Raw genomic sequence first — 6,033 nt, 5'->3', positions numbered from 1 at the left:
AATGGTATATCCCAGATTCGTTAACATATCGCGGGATTTCCATTAGTGGATGTGATGCTATCGGTTGCAACTGGAGAACATCGGCACCAAAGATCTTATACCTGATGCGTCCATAGGCGGGGCATTCACATAGGAAATGCTCCGTGGATTCCTGTTCTTCATTACAGGAGGGACACGTATCATCTGGAATAATTCTCATTGTGAACATATGTCCAGGTAGTGAAATCTGACTTGTCCCAATGCCCACAATACTCCTACAAGTCCCCCTGCTTTTCGACAGGATAAACTTTCCGCTACGCATGCTGGGTTCTGATTGGAAAACTTTGGTGTGTCGAGCAGAAGCACTCCCTCTCCTATATACCATTTTCAAGCACAGACCCTCTATTAAGCTCCTTTTTACGAAATTCTCAATATTAACGGAGATATAAGCGTTTAAAGTTTAAAATTTTTCCCAAGATTCCTCCAAACTTCAAAAATTTTACAGGCACCCAGACCCCCAGGCTACATACGATTTTCAACCTCAGACCCTCTACTAACACCACTAATCACAAATTAAGCTCCTTTTTATGAAATTTTCAATATTAACGGAGATATAAGCGTTTAAAATTTTTCCCAAGATTCTTCCAAATTTCAGAAATTTTCCAGGCACCCAGACCCCCAGCCTACATACCATTTTCAAGCTTAGACCCTCTACTAATAGTAGTGATCACAAATTAAGCTCCTTTTTGCGAAATTCTCAATATTAACGAAGATATAAGCGTTTAAAGTTTCTCCCAAGATTCCTCCAAATTTCAGAAATTTTCCAGGCACCCAGGCTCCCCAATATATATACCATTTTCAAGCTCAGACCCTCTCTCGATACTAACGCGCTCAGCTCTTCCTTCTTCCCTGTTGTTTCATCAACTTTTTTTGATTAATTTATTTGTATTCTCCATGGGAAACTCACCGGCTCATCGTGTGCAAGGGAGCGGGCGGCAGAAGTCAAGAACGGTTGTACCGTCAGGGACAAAGCCCTTACCCCGGCTCCCTGAGGCCTGACCTACACTTAGATGATCCCGGAATTCACGGACAAATCTGCGTTCGCTCAGGGCAACGTAGTCTACTAACACCGGTTCAATGCACGTCACAATTACCACCTTGGCAGAAGTATGCTCACGTCACCCCATCGTTGTCGACAGAGAGCTGTCGACCGCTCCGGAGACTCTCAGTGTGTCCTGTGAGGAGTTGCCAGATCTCCCATCAGGCGCGACCCCAGGTGGCGGATAGGGGCATATCTATTGATGTGTAAATATGTGTTCATGCACTTTTCTTTTCTGACTGGATATGGGCTAGTGTTTGCTCATCTCTGGTGCGTGGACCAAAATGGCTATGGGAAGGATACCCAGAACATAAAACCACCATGGAAGACGAGAGAAGGAGTAAACTTACGGTGCAGGGGCTCGGAACCCCAGTACCGGCGGCTTTTGGGAGTGAGCAAGCTCCCGATCGTCGATATCCCTCGACCGCAGTGCCTCGGTGGTGGACAACTTGGCCACCTTGGCATATAATGTTACAAGTGATTTGGATCTGGAGAAGGAAGTGTTCAAGCGAAGTACGACCTTACCGAGAACACCAGTAGCAAGAACAACCAAGGATGAACTGAAGATGGATCGTTGGACGACAAAAACTGTAACAACACCCACAGCATATGTTCAAGATGCGCGACAGCAAGAGGTGCTCCAGGAACAAGATAAGGATCCATTCAAAAGAAGCTCATCAACTTTGAGATCTCCACCAATGCTAAAGGCGATGAAGGAAAAAGTACAGGCAAGATCAATAACTGGCAAAACTGAAACAGCGTATAAAAGGAGTAACCCTGTCGGGGCTTATAAGGAGCGGAGTCCCGATCCGGAGGAATTACCATTTATCCAGCTTGGGGCAAAAATAGTTGAGCTGTCCGAGTTCATCAAGGACAAGCACAACGTGCACCAAGCCATAAAGAATATGGTGAGGGCCATTAGAGTCCTCTATAATAGATCGCAGATGGAGGAAAAGAATACTAAGGATACGCCGAACCCCGCTGCACCAACAATGTCACAAGCGACCCAAGTGACACCTAACCGTACTACCATCGAAACACGGCGAAATAAACCAGTACGGGAAAAAGAGGGGGATCCTTCGAATAATCAGCAGGCACCTAAGAGAAAAAAAAGCGGACAGGAAACTCTGAAAACCAGCACTAATAGCTCTGAAGGAGGAAAGCGTACAGCGAATGTAGAAAAGTCGACCAGCGTTGCGAAGCCCAAGACGAACGGAAACGATGGATGGACTAAGGTTACGAGCAAAAAAGCGAAAGGAAAAGCAAAATTGCGAACCCGTCCAGATGCGATTGTTATCTCTAGTAAGGGAAATCTGTCCTACGCAGAAATATTCAGAAAGGTGAAAGCGGATCCCGACCTAAAAGATCTGAGCGGAAATGTGAATCGAATCCGAAGAACCCAGAAAGGGGATATCATGTTCGAGCTGAAAAGATCCAACGTGAGCAAGACTGATGACTTTCGCACTCGGGTGAAGGACTCACTTGGGGAGAATGCCGCAGTGCGTGCCCAAAAACATGAGATCTACATACAATGTAAGGATCTCGATGAAATAACATCAAAAGCAGAAATTTGTACAGCTCTGAAGGAGCAATTCAAGTTGGAAGAACTTACAGAGGAGTCTGTTGTAAGTTTACGAAAAGCCTATGGCGGTACTCAAACGGCCACAATACGAGTACCAGCGAAGGCAGCGCAGATGTTGTTGGCTGCCGGAAAAGTTTGGATTGGATGGGTTGTCTGCCGTTTAAGAGAACAGACTTCACTAAAGAGGTGCTTTAAATGCCTCATGTTTGGGCACTTCGCCAAAGTATGCACCAGCAGCATTGATCGATCCGATCGATGCAGAAGGTGTGGGGAGAAGGGCCATATTGCCAGGGAGTGCAATAGGGACCCCAAATGCCTATTGTGCGAGGTGAAAGAAGGGCAAGATAACCGGCCTATTGCCGGAAGTAGTAAATGTCCTGAATTTAGGAAGGCGCTCACTGCAATAAGAAAATGAGGTTTATTCAAATAAACCTCAATCATTGCAGGGTCGCTCAGGATTTACTTGAACAGACCACGTTCGAATCAGAGATAGAAATGCATCGCATCGCAATCATAAGTGAGCCGTACAGAAGCCGTCACGGTGGCGTATGGGTCACAGATTCGACTGGTGGAGCGGCAATATGGGCTTGCGGTCGACAGGCCATACAATGTACTGCAAGTCAGGCAGCCAGTGGCTTTGTGTGGGCGAAAATAAGTGGTGTATATGTATACAGCTGCTACGCCCCACCAAGTTTGATACTGTCTGAATTCGAGCAAATGCTTGATAATCTTGTTCTTGACGCAAGGGGACGAAGTCCAAAGGTGATTGCTGGTGATTTCAATGCTTGGGCCCTAGAGTGGGGTAGCAGAGAATCAAATGCTAGGGGGCGCAGTTTAATAGAAGCTTTCGCGCAGATGGACATGGTTTTGGCTAACGAAGGTGCTGTAAACACCTTCCAGAAAGGGGGGTCAGGCTCAGTTGTAGACTTGACCTTTGTCAGCCCTTCGCTGGCGCGTGGTATGTCCTGGTGCGTCAGCGAACGCTACACCCACAGCGATCACCAGGCAGTTTTCTTTGAGACATGTGTCGAACCTCACGGCAAAGAGCTATCATGCCTGAAACCGAAAAAGATTTCAGGCTGGTCTGCAAAATCTTTGGATGAGCAGAGCTTCTTAGAGGTGTGGTTAGATCAACCTGATATAGCAGGCGCCTCTACGGAAAGAGCTGCCCATCTGGCTCAATGCATCGCCAAAGCATGTGACGCGTCCATGCCTAGGAGGTGCGCATTCCCCCGTAGAAGACCAAACTACTGGTGGAATGATGAACTGACCGGCCTTCGATCAGTCTGCCACCGAGCCAGAAGAGCGGCTCAGAGGGCGGTAGGTAGAGTCGATCAAGGGCAGAAAGAGTGCGCCTACAAGGCAGCCCGCAAAACCCTCAAGTTCGCCATCCAGCGAAGCAAGAGGAAATGCTTTAGGGAGCTCTGCTCAGAAGCGGACGTAAATCCGTGAGGGAGAGCTTATGGAAACTTGATGGGATGATTTAGAGGCCGTTCGTCTCCGCAGATCACGTGCCCCATCCTCTTGTTGAAAATCATCCAGGGGTTATTCCCCCAGCAAGAGGAGAACACCGACACATTCCAACCACCTCTGAATGTGACGGCAATCCCGCCAGTCACCAGAGACGAGCTCCTGGAGATCTGCGGCAGAATAGGAGACAATAAAGCACCGGGTCTGGACGGAGTACCGAATAAGGCCCTTAAGCTTGCCGTGAAATCCAGGCCGGACATGTTCGCTGAGTTGTTCGAAACGTGCATGTCCGAGGGAATATTTCCAGCGGTATGGAAGCGGCAGAAGTTGGTGCTTCTGCCTAAGCCTGCTAAACCTCCAGGTGAATCATCCTCATACCGACCCATATGTCTTTTGGACACGGTGGGCAAAATGCTAGAGCGGGTAATCTATAATAGATTACTCCCGGTAGTTGAGAGCCAAGGCGGCCTTTCAGATCGGCAGTAAGGGTTCCGTAAAGCCAGATCAACCATTGATCCCATCAAATTGGTTACTGGCTTGGCCGAAGATGCAATCCACGGAAAGGGTAGTACCAGCAAATATTGCGTGGTAGTAACCCTGGACGTGAAAAATGCATTCAATTCGGCCAATTGGAATCTAATCCGAAAATCCCTAGCGAAGGTTGGTATTCCCGCCTATCTCGCCGCAATTGTCGATAGTTATTTAACTGAAAGGAGGCTCTGGTACGACACTGATGACGGACCGCAGGAGTACGTCGTTTCCGCGGGTGTCCAGACCAGTGCCTTTTGAAGATTTCCACCTCCTAAAAAAAAAAGACTCTCAGTGTGTCCCGACGTGTACTGGTCTTTCGCGGTTCGCTTTTCACCGAGAAGCTTTCTCGAGGCTACGACTTAGCACGCAAGTATACTGCCAGCTAGGGAGTCAGAACTACCCACTCGGGCACCTCGGGGATATAACACCGCGTATCATTAAAGGTCGTTGAGAATCTTGGATACACTGCTTGACATCCCAACTTCTCCCATCTTGAGTGAGTAATCACCTGGCTCTCAGTATTACGGAGATATACCTCCGCCTGGTTAACCGGTTTGAATGCGGTACGGGGTCCCACTTGTTTGGCTCTCGTTTCTAAGAATTTGTATAAAACGAAACCTTATTTTTATCAGGTATCAGTGATGCTCCGTTCGAGTACAGTCAGTTACTCCTGACTGCAAACTATCCAATGGGCTTCAACTCCCCAGTCTAGACCTGTAGCGTCTTGTTAATAGTAGGGTCACCTCGTATAGGGTGTGGCTATCACCACTCACTAATTGTCTTGGTACATGAGAGGCCTAGCCGCTGGAAAGCCACACACCGCCCTAGAAGAGAGACAGCTTACCCGCAAAGAAAAATAGTTTGAACTCAGTGAGCTATATTCCGCGTCAGGCTATCCTGTAGTACACTGCTTGACTCCGTACAAAAGCAGATTGGGTTAGGAATTTCACCCAGATGCAAGCGGCCATTGGGAGGGATTTGCGAGGAATGCTGTTTTGTTGGGAAGCCTTTTGTTTCAACATAGGATTTTCTCTTTGCCTGATTTGCTCTGCAAGGAGCAAGCAAGTTGACTGTCATTGGGACGACAGTGTTCCTGTGGCCTTGATTCTCCAAGAAAATCTATCGCAAGTATTCATCCTTCGTTTAAGGAAAACACATTAAAGTCACAATAAATAGTGAAGCGGAGATCCTATCGGTCATGCATAGATATTCTTTTATATTGCAGTTTAGTCCTGTCTACGCAATATGTCCTATGAAATGTTTCGCTCCTCCAGATTTCATATTGATAATTTTCCAAGGTGAAATAATGGAAAATTGTCTATTCTAAGGTCAAGCCATAGCTCTCGCCTGTAGATTCCACCTTTCTAGCAAC

Source organism: Hermetia illucens, chromosome 7 (genome assembly GCF_905115235.1).
Source record: "Hermetia illucens chromosome 7, iHerIll2.2.curated.20191125, whole genome shotgun sequence".
NCBI lineage: Eukaryota > Metazoa > Arthropoda > Insecta > Diptera > Stratiomyidae > Hermetia > Hermetia illucens.
Note: the sequence above shows the minus strand (reverse complement) of the source record.